The 12,662-nt window shown below is 48.6% G+C and overlaps 1 pseudogene; it reads left to right on the top strand.

Moving 5' to 3' along the window:
- Positions 1 to 12,095, top strand: part of LOC139235565 (zinc finger protein 595-like) — a 115,980-nt pseudogene extending 103,885 nt beyond the window's left edge.
- The last annotated feature ends 567 nt before the right edge of the window (positions 12,096 to 12,662 follow it).

Here is a 12,662-nt window from a genome sequence, read left to right as displayed (position 1 = left end):
GACCATGTATTTATTATGTTTTACTCAACAAACCTATCCTTTGTACATTTCCTAGCTCCGTAACTTATCATCCAAATAAATCCACACCTGCGTTTCTAACTTAAAATGTCTTAAAACTTCCCACATACAGGACAACACTACAAAGGGTTAAAAAAAAGACTTTCACTCTGTTTCTGAAATAAACAGACACTTGCATTCCTCTTCCAACCAGGCTTTTGGAACATGAAAACATAAAACGTTTAAAACAGACGTTCACAAAAGTCTCTCTTCTTTCCTATTGTTTTGGCCGGCTCTATCATTATGTAGTCTGTCCCAGTAGTTTTCTGGCATTTTAATCCTAACTATACCAGCGATATCTTGATTATGGAGCTGGTGGCAAATTGTCATTTCCTTGAGCTTCTGCCAGAAGATTGCATTGCTATGGCGGGGTATTGGGGTGGCAGTTTGTCTAACAACTGCATCGTGTCCCTGGGGGACAACGATGTGTATGTTATTCGTGTTTGTGCGGGTATGGCGGGACTGCCATGACATCTTGCTCCTGCTGGGATCTCGGGTATGCATTCCACCTTTAGCGGCGCGATCTGGGCCGGGTTTATTGTGGCATATGGGGGTGGTAAGACTCCCCCTTTAACCGATTCGCAACTATCCGTTTCATTCCCTAGGCATTCCCAATCTTCCTCACTAGGTAGTGCACTTGGGCTATTTATGGTCAGGACTGGCAACACTGTGTGTCCGTTTTCAACAGTTATTTGCTTTCTTTTTGTTTGCACATATTGGTTAACTTTCTCTGTTAACTTTACATGTGCTCGCAGTATCAAAATTACTGCCTTTTCCTCTTTGTCTTTCTTTTCCTTCTCCCACCATTCCTTTTGCTTTGCTAGTAGTTCCTGAGGATCCCATCCTGCTCTAATAATTTTTTCGGTTGGTTTCTTTTGCTTTTCCGCCAGATGGCGGTTAATGGACCCTTCTGATCCCCACTCGAGGTTACTTGCTTTCATGGCCATTCCTGGGTAGGACTAGTACCGTTAGGAATCTACTCTCAGAGGTCCGCTTTCTTCCTAGCGCAACTTGGAGTAGACCATCTCCTGGCTACTGTCAGGTCACAAGTTCTGCTGTTGCACAAACTTATACAATTCTTAAAAGGCGTTTAAGCAATTCCCGCAGTGCTCTACGTATCCTTAACGACCACCTACCACCGCTCTGCCCGTTGGTCCGTCCCTGTTCACCGGTTTGGATTCCGTTAGCCGCTGTACACCGCTTGGTTCTACCCCGGGGTATATCTCAAATTACACTACTGGGTCCGGAAGATGTCTCTCGTTATCACGATCCCACGGTCGAAGTGTGTTCCCTATGCCTATTTGGTTGCTGGCCGTCACGTGGGACAAAAGTCCTCTTAATTCAGGCTAGGCGTTTGAGATATTAGACTGTCTCCTCTTGTCGATCAACCAGCATCCACCTTCCACACACTTTATAATTAAAAATCGTTTTTTATACTCATCCGGGTTTTTCCAAGGGCATCCAGCGACCCCGAAATCCTGTTCGTGACGTCACTGTTAGCGTGAATGCTTTCTCAGAATAATCACTCAACACTCAGAGTCGGTTCCAACGCCAATGCGGCCTTTATTAACGCTCAGCGGGGAGGAAGTCTCAGGACTGGATCCAGGCTTCTCTCCACAGAACAAAGGGTTTCATGGATTTTTATATGTTTCACAACAGTTTACTACAGTAACTCAGCCCACTACGGCTGGACACAATCCAATCATAACGATTATAGATTACATATAGGTTCTTTTACCCCAATAGAATTCCCCTGATACCTCAGGAACTGCATGTTCGTTTTTTGTCAGCTCGGGCTGATTAGTGTTCGGTTTTTGTCAGCTCGGGCTGATTAATGACCTTGTTATGTGAGACAAGTTCTCTCCTTATCGCTCTCTTCCTCGGGAAATCACTGGTTCATTATGCTTATCTGATATCCCAGGCATTGCTGGTAGTGGGCCTCACAGGGTCATTGCTCGATCATTGCTCGCTCAGTCCCAGTTCATTACTTGACTAACGCGGTTCCCATCATGCTTGGGCAGCCATTTTATATGTGGCCGCTTTAAACTTATATGAGTTTAGATATATTCAACAGGTGCCTAATGCCTAGTGTTTTATATATTCAGCAGATGCCTAATTCCTACAACAGTCTCCATTATGTAAGATTAGTACGCTGGTTAGAGATCCAACTTTCTCACCGACCATCTGAATTTCACATTCAGATCATGCTATGATCACTCATTCCAAGGGATCCTTTACTTGGAGATTGTTTATTAATCCTGTCTCTTTACACAGGACCAGATCTAAGATAGCCTGTCCTCTCGTTGGTTCCGTTACATATTGCTGAAGGAACCCATCCCTTATGCACTCTATGAACTCCTCCTCAAGGCGACCCTGACCAATTTGATTTGTCCAATCAAAATGGAGGGTAAAATCACCCATGATTATTGCTGTTCCCTTTTTACAAGCCCCCACTATTTCCTGGTTTATGCGCTGACAACAGAGTAGCTTTTGTTAGGGGACCTATAGTCTACACCCACCAGTGACTTTTTCGACGTATTGTTCCTTATCTCCACCCAAACCATTTCAACATCCTGATCATTTGAGCCAATATCGTTTCTTACTATTGCAGTGATTCCATCCTTTATCAATAGAGCTACTCCACCTCCTTTTCCTTTCTGTCTGTCCTTCCAATTGTCCAGTACCGCTGAATATTTAATTCCCAGACCTGGTCACTTTGCAACCACGTCTCTGTAATGGCTATCAGATCATATCTATTTGTATCTATTTGTGCCGTCAACTCATCTATTTTGTTTCAAATGCTACGTGCATTTAGACAAAGTGCCTTTAAGTTTGTTTTTTTACACTGTTTTCCTGCTTGTTTCCTCTCAGCTTCAAACTCACTTTATTTCTTTTTGCTTTCTAATTCCAGCTTTACTCCCCTCCCTACTGACTCTATTTTCAGGTTTCCATCCCCCTGCCAAGCTAGTTTAAACTATCCCCAACAGCACAAGCAACCCCCGCCCCCCCGCGAGGATATTGGTCCCGGCTCTGTTGAGGTGCAATCCGTCTGGTTTGTGCAGGTCCCACCTCCCCCAGTAGCGGTCCCAGTGCCTCAGGAAACTAATGCCCTCCCGCCTGCACCATCTCTCCAAACAGGTATTCATCTGCTTTATCCTCCTATTTCTGTAGTCACTAGCTCGTGACAGCGGGAGGAATCTGGCGATTACTAGCTTTTAGGTCCTGCTTTTTAATCTCTCTCCTAATTCCCTAAACTCTGCCTGCTGGAGAGGGGAGGGAGGGGAAACAGTGAGCGTGGAATTGAACACAGCCAGAGTTAGCGCCTTCAGGGACGGGGCAGATGGGAGGGAGGGGAACCACTGAGTATACAACTGAACCCAGGCAGAGTCAGCACCTTCAGGGGAGGGAGGGGAACCAGTGAGTGTAGAACTGAACCCAGACAGAGTCAGCACCTTCGGGGAAGGGGAACCAGTGAGTGTTGAACTGAACCCAGCCAGAGTCAGCACCTTCAGAGGAGGGGAACCAGTGAATATATAACTGAACCCAGCCAGAGTCAGTACCTTCACGGGAGGGAGGGGAACCAGTGAGTGTAGAACTGAACCCAGCCAGAGTCAGGACCTTCAGGGGAGGGGAACCAATGAGTGTAGAACTGAACCCAGCCAGTCAGTATCTTCATGGGAGGGGAACCGGCGAGTGTAGAACTGATCCCAGCCAGAGTCAGCACCTTCACGGGAGGGGAACCGGTGAGTGTAGAACTGAACCCAGCCCGAGTCAGCACCTTCAGGGGAGGGGAACCAGTGAGTGTAGAACTTAACCCAGCCACAGTCAGTACCTTCAGGGGAGAGGAACCAGTGAGTGTGGAATTGAACCCAGCCAGAGTCAGTACCTTCAGGGGAGGAGAGAGATGGGGGAGGGAAATGAGTGATTGTCGAACTGATCGCAGCCAGAGTCTACACCTTCAGGAAATGAGGGGGGAACCAGAGAGTCTATATCTGAACCCAGCCAGAGTCAGCACCCTAAGGGGAGTGGCAGATGGGAGGGAGGGGAACCAGTGAGTGCAAAATGGATCCCAGCCAGAGTTAGCACATTCAGGGCAGTGGAACCAGTGAGTGCAGAACTGAAACCAGATAGATTCAGCATCTTCAGCGGTAGAGAGGGGAGGCAGTTCAGAGAAGGTTTACGAGGTTGATTCTGGAGATGAGGGGGTGGACTAATGAGGAAATGTTGAGGAGGTTAGGGGCAATATATTAGCATGGATTGAGGATTGGCGAACTGACAGAAAACAGAGTCAGGATAAATGGTTCATTCTCGGGTTGGCAACTACTAACTCGTGGGGTGCCGCAGGGATCAGTGCTGGGACCCCAACTATTTACAATCTATATTAACGACGTGGAAGAAGGGTCTGAATGTAACGTAGCCAGGTTTTTGACGATACAAAGATGGGAGGAAAAGCAATGTGTGAGCACACAAAAAATCTGCAAAAGGACATAAACAGGCTAAGTGAGTGGGGGAAAATTTGGCAGATGGAGTATAATGTTGGAAAGTGTGAGGTCATGTACTTTGGCATAAAAAAAAATGAAAGAACAAGTTATTATTTAAATGGAGAAAGATTGTGAAGTGCTGCAGTACAGCGGGACCTGGAGGTACTTGTGCATGAAACACAAAGGGATAGTATGCAGGTACAGCAAGTGATCAGGAACGCCAATGGTATCTTGGCTTTTATTGCAAAGTGGATGGAGTATAAAAGCAGGGAAGTCTTGCTGAAGATATATAAGGTATTGGTGAGGCCACAGCTGGACTACTGCGTGCAGTTTTGGTTTCCATATTTACGAAAGGATATACTTGCTTTGGTGGCAGTTCAGAGAATGTTCGCTATATTGATTCCGGGGATGAGGGGGTTGACTTATGAAGAAAGGTTGAGGGGGTTGGGCGTCTACTCATTGTAATTCAGAAGAATGAGAGGTGATCTTATCGAAACGTATAAGATTATGAGGGGTTTTGACAAGGTGGATGCAGAGAGGATGTTTCTACTGATAGGTGAGACTAGAACTAGAGGGCATGATCTTAGAATATGGGGCCGGCCATTTAAAGCAGAGATGAGGAGAAATTTCTTCTCTCAGACGGTTGTAAATCTGTGGAATTTGCTGCCTCAGAGAGCTGTGGAAGCTAGGACATTGAATAAATTTAAGACAGAAATCGACAGTTTCTTAAACGATCAGAGGTTATGGGGAGCAGGCCGGTAAGTGGAGCTGAGTCCATGATCGGATCAGTCATGATCTTATTGAATGGCGGAGCAGGCTCGAGGGGCCCTATAGCCTACTCCTGCTCCTATTTCTTATGTTCTTCTGTTCCCTGCCCGCTCCCCATAACGACATATCACCTTATTGTTTAGAAACTGAGCCATTGTGAGGAGAGTCCAGTGACCCTGCTGGATAATGCATGTGTGAGGCCTCAGGTGAGGACAGTGGAATAGCCTGTCGAAACTCACTGTCAAGGTTCACACATGGAGATCGGGCACATGGGACACATATTGGAGAGAAACCTTTGAGTGTAGAACTGAACCCAGCCAGAGTCAGTCCCTTCAGGGGAGGAGAGGGAGGGGAACCAGTGAGTGTAGAACTGAACCCAGCCAGAGTCAGCACCTTCAGGGGAGGAGAGGGAGGGGAATCAGTGAGTGTAGAACTGGACCCTGCCAGAGTCAGCACCTTCAGGGGAGGAGAGGGAGGGGAGTCAGTGAGTGTGGATCTGAACCCAGCCAGAGTCAGTACCTTCAGGGGAGGAGAGGGAGGGGAACCAGTGAGTGTAGAACTGAACCAAGCCAGAGTCAGCACGTTCAGGGGAGCAGAGGGAGGGGAACCAGTGAGTGTAAAACTGAGAATAACCGGAATCAACACACACATGGGAGGGGAACCAGTGAGTGTACAATTGAACCCAGCCAGAGGCCACTCATATAGGAGAAGGAAGTGTACCAGTGAGTGTATTTCTGAACCCAGTCAGAATTGGTGGTGAAAACTGGGAGTGGAGGAGAAACAGTTTAGTATTGTGTGTTGATTTGGATTTCAGCACAGCAGGAGGGACAATGTGTGGGACAGGGATTTACAGCTTTGGAAGAACAGGAGAGGACAGAATGTTCCATGGAAACTAGGGTACCAAGTTTCGACTGACCCATAGAACGGTGCACCTCCGAGAGGTCCGCCGACTTTCCAGAAGGAAAAGTGTTCCTTATACTTACCTCGGGGTTCTCCACGGTGATCTGGCCTGCTTTGGGCTGAGCACAAGAGAAGCAGCGGGGGGCGGAGCTACAGCCATGCACCAAACAGAGTGTCGGCAGCTGCGCGTGTGTGCAGTGGGGTCAGTGTGTGTACACAGTAGCTCCTGGCCCTCCCAGCGTGTCGTGGCTCCGGGCGACCCTATCCCTGGCCGAACGAACGACGCGATGTTCACTGCCCCTAGCCCGGGCCGAGTGGGCTGCCTGCCTGAGCCTCGCCTCGCCGCCCCTCGCCTTTCCTCACCGTCCCTCACCTCGCCGCTGCCTGTCCTCGGGCCTCGCATCACTGCCACTGCTCTTACCTCAAGGCCTCCCTGTCGGCCCGCTCAAACACCAGCTCCGTGATGGGGCCGTCTGACCATCTCTCCGACGGGCTGCACCCAAACTCTTCCCCGGCGGCGGGCCCTGCCCAAACTCTTCCCCGGTGGCGCGCCTCGCTTTAACTCTTCAACCTTGAAAATGTAAGTGGCAGGCAGGACTGTGTGTGCTGCTGGAGGGCTCGCAGTGCTCCGGAACGGAGAGGTGCTGCAGTCGGTGAGGTAGCAACCTTTAATTTTTTATTTGTTGATTGATTTTTAATTTATTTTTAAATGTTATTTATTGATTGAGTTATTGATCATTTATTATTGATGATGGTTCTTTATTTTTAAAAGTGAAGTATTTAATGCTTTGGAAAATCCTCGGACTTCCCTTCCCTCCACAACCCCTCCCCCACCCGCCATCTCTGGCTACCGGCGCCTGATTTCTAAAGTCTCCACAAGATTTTTCTGAGCGTACAAAAGTGAGCACTGACTCAGGCCTAAGTTAGTTTTGAGTAACTTTTCGCTGTCTAAACTTGCTTAACTGGCCAAAACGGGCGTAAGTGGCTGGAAAAAGAAACTGAACTAACTGACTGAAAGTGGAACAAACTAAACGTGGAGAATTGTGATTTATTAGCTACTCCAAAACAATAGGAGCAACTCCTGTCGAAACCTGGCCCCGAGATGTGTCTATCCTGAATTTGTGTCTTGCACTGACAGTGATGAGTTTTGTTATCTCCTTTTACAGCATATTAGAAGGGGAGATTTTCAGACAGGAAACAGAAACCAAACATCGCGTCAAGATCTGACGGAGTCAATCGATTCATCAGGACCTGAATATCATCGGCCTTTGAAAGCGGAAGGAGAAATATTTGTCTGTCCTGCCTGTGGGACAATATTGTAAATTTCAGTGTGACTGGAAAAGCACCGAAACACACACACACCAAGGTGAGTGTTCCAGTGCACTGCCTGTGGAAAGAGCTTTAACCAGTTGCACAGCTTGAAGAAACATCGCACCATTCACAGCGCGGAGAAACTGTAAACGTGTTGTGTGTGTGGGCGAGGCTTCAACTGATCATCCAACCATGGAGAGTCACAAGGATACCCGCACCATGGAGAAACCGTGGAAATGTGGGGACTGTGGGAAGGGATTCAGGTCGCCATCAGAACTGGAAATTCATCGACGCATTCACACTGGGGAGAGGCCATTCACCTGCTCCGTGTGTGAGAAGAGATTCACTCAGTCATCCTACCTGCTGACACACCAGCGAGTTCATACTCGGGAGAGACCGTTCACCTGCTCTACGTGTGGGAAGGGATTCTTTCAGTCATCTGACCTGCTGGCACACCAGCGAATTCACACTGGGGAGAGGCCGTTCACCTTCTCCGTGTGTGGGAAGAGATTCACTCAGCCATCGCACCTACTGGCACACCAGGGAATTCACACTAGGGAGAGGCCATTCACCTGCTCTGAGTGTTGGAAAGGATTCTTTCGGTCATCCAGCCTGCTGTGACACCAGCGAGTTCACACTGGAGAGAGGCCGTTCACCTGCTCTGAGTGTGGGAAGGGATTCAATCATTCATCCACCCTGCTGGCACACCAGCGAGTTCACAACTGACTGCAGGGGTTGGAATCTGCTATTAATCACATCCTGACTGAACCATGTTCATTCTGACAATTGGAGTTTGTTTCTGCTGATGATAACTCCTGCAACTGGACTGGAGTTTAATATTTGTGATATAGACAAATAAATACATAAATGGAGGGATGAAATCTCGCCTCTGGGGGGAGGCGGGAGGCTGACGTCCAGGTCACCTGGTCGGAGGCACACCTGCTTGCCAGGCATCCTCGTGTGTAACCTGGTTTCAAATGACTGAAAATGATGCTAATAAAACACACCAAACTATTTGTCGTTAGATTGGGGTACTGTATTCAATTCCTCAATAAAAAACATGTTTAAAGAAAAGAATTCCTGAAAGTTCTTCAATGTTGGTTAAAAGTTTTTTCAGAAGTTTTAAATGTTTCTTCTGGAGTTTAAAAAAGTTTTCCCAAGTTATTTATAAGTTTCCCAAGTTGATTTAAAGTTTAAAATGAAAGTCACGATTAAGCTATCTCCCTTGATACTATTCCATGGGCACTGCCAGCCTTCTGCAGCTGCACAAAGCATTGGCTAGACCACACCTGGAGCACTGCGGGGAAGTAGAGGCCTGGTCGGCTCCAAAGGGGGCCCGAATGCCTGGACACAATATACAGTTCCATGGTTAGAATCCCCGTGTACAGTGCCAGGTTTTGAATCCGCATATACAGTGCCAGGTTTAGAATCCCCATGTACAGGGCCAGACGTAGAATCCCCATGTACAGTGCCAGTTTTAGAATCCCCATGTACTCTCCCAGGGTTAGAATCCCCATGTACAGTCCCAGGGTTAGAATCCCCATGTGCAGTCCCAGGTTTAGAATCCCCATGTACAGTGCCAGGGTTAGAATCCCTATGTACTCTCCCCCAGGGTTAGAATGCCCACATACACTCCCAGGGTTAGAATCCCAATATACAGTCCCAGGGTTGGAATTGCAATGTACAGTCGCAGAGTTGGAATCCTGTGACAGTACACAGTCGAAGCGAAAAATTGAGGCCTTGAACCTGAGTTGGGGCAAAGAAATCATAGAAACATAATTCAATTTCTATACTAAACTATTTGAAATCAAATCAAATGAATTGTTGCAACTATCACGTTCCTTTCATGCCAATGGGAAACAAGTGATGCTGGGGGAGTGCAGGACTGTTTGCGCCCAGTTACACAGCATGTCCCTGGCTCTCCACTCCAAATGCGCTTATTTCAGATCGCAGTCTCATTGACACATCCAACTGACTGGATGGACCTCGCCCTTTAAACCCCATCAGAGAAATATCAGCATTTGATGTTTAGTTTGCCAAACCTTTATAAAAAAACTGGTTCGGCTTCAGCTGGAGAATTGTGTTCAAGTTTGGGCTCCAAACTTTCGGAATGATGCCAAGCTTTTAGAGAAGGTGCGGAAGTAGCGGTGCCAGGGATGTGGGAATTCCGTGATGTGGAGAGCCTGGTGAAGTTTTCTCCAGAGAGCAAAAAAGGGTAAAAGGAGATTTGACAGAGATGTACAAAATTATGAATGATTTAGAAGAAAGAGTAAATATGGAAATTCTTTCCAGCGGCATTAGGGAAGGTAACCAGAGGAGTCAGACTTCCGATGATTGGCAAAATAACGAGAAGTGAAATGTGGGATCATTTGTTACCCAGCGAATTGTTATGATCCACAATGCACTATCTGAAAGGGTGGTGGAAGCAGATTCAATCGTAACTTTTAAAAGGGAATTGGATAAATATTTGCCGGGAAGAATATACCGAGCTATCGGTAAAGAGGAGAGCAGTGAGACTCATTGAACAGCTCCACTGAAGAACTGGCACAGGCACGATGGGTCGCATGGCCTTCTGTGCTGTACCACTCCCTGACAATATCGAATGATTGTACCCAGAGTGCTCCGCCCGGGGGAATACACCCTATCTCCATCAGCAGGAAGGCAACGCGTGTGAAGGACTGGTTCCCAGAGAGCACCTCCCTGTGCGGAGAGGCTCCCAGGGACAGAGCGGAGCGAGCACGGCAAAGGGCAACACCGAGTGCGGCCCTCAGGCCCCGGGCAACACCGAGTGCGGCTCTCAGGCCCCTGACAACACCAAGTGTGGCCCGCAGGTCGCGGGCAACAGTTAGAGTGGCTCTCAGGCCCCGGGCAACACCGAGTGTGGCCCTCAGGTCGCGGGTAACAGCGAGTGTGGCTCTCAGGCCCCGGGCAACACCGAGTATGGCACTCAGGTCCCGGGCAACACCGAGTGCGGCTCTCAGGCCGCAGGCAACACCGAGTGCTGCTCTCAGGCCCCGGGCAGCACCGAGTGCGGCCCTCAGGCCCCGGGCAACACCGACTGTGGCCCCCTCCCCCGCCCGGAGTCAGAGAACAGGGCTCGGCCCCAGCAAATACCGGGGCAGCACCTCACCCAAACCATGAAAACAACTGGTTGCATTTATACAGCAGGCCCAGCAGTTCCCAGCCGCTCTGTATCAGGGTGGGTGCTGGATGCGGAAGTCAATCCCTGGCCTCCTGTGCAGTATAGTATTAGACAGTCCCTTGAATCGAAGATGACCCACTTCCACACCAAAAAGGGATGAGTTCACAGATGTTTCAATGTAAGATCTGATATTCCAGGTCCCGAACTACATATTGAAGGGTGGGAGATGCCTGTGCATGCATTCTTTTAATGTGTGTGTCCGTTGTACACCAGCCACCACACGGGCTGGACAGAGCGAGGTCTTGGTCCAGTGGCAAGTGTTAAACAAGACGACTGGAGACCAAGCTCTGCTGCACAGACCTGGTGCACATACTCCTACTGCCCATAGATCACAGTATGGTCTGGCCCATGCTGTCCCTGGGCCCTTGCCTCTTCCGGGCCCCGAATTCGTGCCTCTCGTAGGCCACAATCTCTCCACCCCAAACTCACGCCTCTTGTGGGCCCCAATCTCTCAGCCCTGATCTCTCGCCGCTACTCCACCCGGACCTCACCACTCCTCTGCTGCTTGCCGCATCGCCTGCTGTACCTGGGCCGTTCCGATGGTCCTGCCCATGCTCCAATCGCTGACCTGGATTCCGGTACAAAGCAAAATCTAGACTCTCAAATCTCCAAATCTGTGGCAATTTAGAGTAGATCGCCTCTCAACCATGCTGCAAATGTTAGAAAGATGCTTTGGATACCTGGCCTCCTGTGTGGATCTGTTTGTTGCATCAGTTTGAGCTGGAGTGGAGATGGAGGAAAAGCTGCTGGGTTTCACCCCCAGTAATTCTGGGCACAGTGGGACCAACAATTCCCCATGTGTGGCTGTCAATGGAGGTGGGTTCCCTTCCCTGAAGGACATTAATGAACCAGTTGGGTTTTGTCACATACTGGCAGCTTTCATGGTTACTATTTCTAGTGTTGGCCCCACAAATGAACAAGTTCATTCAGCTCTATTTCTCAACATGCCTTTGTGTTTTTCAGGATTCTCTCTCACCCACCATTTTTTCTGTCTGAAATTCACTTTGCAGGGTATTAAAAGAGAAGGATTTGTCGACTGGAGGCTCAAACCAACCAGCACATTCAGATCTGATGGAGTCACTCGATTCATGGGAACAGAATATCATCGGTCTTTGACCATGGAAGCCAAAAGCACTGTTCACAGCGGGGATAAACTGTACACGTGCTCTGTGTGTGGACAATGCTTCAGCCTATCATCCAACCTGGAGAGACACAAGTGCAGACACAATGGGGAGAAATTGTGTAAATGTGTGGACTGTGGGAAACGCTTCAACTGCCCGTCGCAGCTGGAAACATCGCGGCGAGTTCACACCGGGGAGAGGTCGTTCAGCTGCTCTGAGTGTGGAAGGGATTCACTCGGTCATCCTATCTGTTGAGGCACCGGCGAATACACACTGGGGAGATGCCATTCACCTGCTCTGAGTGTGGGAAGGGATTCACTCGGTTATCCCATCTGTTGAGGCACCAGCGAATACACATTGGGGAAAGGCCATTCACCTGCTCTGAGTGTGGGAAGGGATTCATTCAGTCATTGCGCCTACTGATACACCAGCAAGTTCACAAGTGACTGCAGGATTTGGTATCTGCTGTTATTGCTGCTGTTAATCACATCCAGACTGAACCATGTTCATTCTGACAGTTGGGGTTTGTTTCCGCTGATGTTAATAACTCTGGTAACTGGACTGGAGTTTAATATTTGGGATATAGACAAATAAATTCGTGTTGCTTTCAACACATTGCTGTAGATTTTTGTCTTTCCCACCCGTGTGTTTAGCATCACCTGGCTGGAGCTCAGAGAGGACAATCTGGGGGAAGATCGTATGGGGGAAAACTTCAGCCTCGACACAGTCCTTCAGGGTCACACTGAGAGGGGCAAAATACACTTTCGTCTTTCTCATCTCTCTTCACTGTCAGCAAAGTCACCGTGCGGGTTAATCTTGACG

Source organism: Pristiophorus japonicus, chromosome 23 (genome assembly GCF_044704955.1).
Source record: "Pristiophorus japonicus isolate sPriJap1 chromosome 23, sPriJap1.hap1, whole genome shotgun sequence".
Classification (NCBI taxonomy): Eukaryota; Metazoa; Chordata; class Chondrichthyes; family Pristiophoridae; genus Pristiophorus; species Pristiophorus japonicus.
This window is presented reverse-complemented; position numbering and strand designations above follow the sequence as displayed.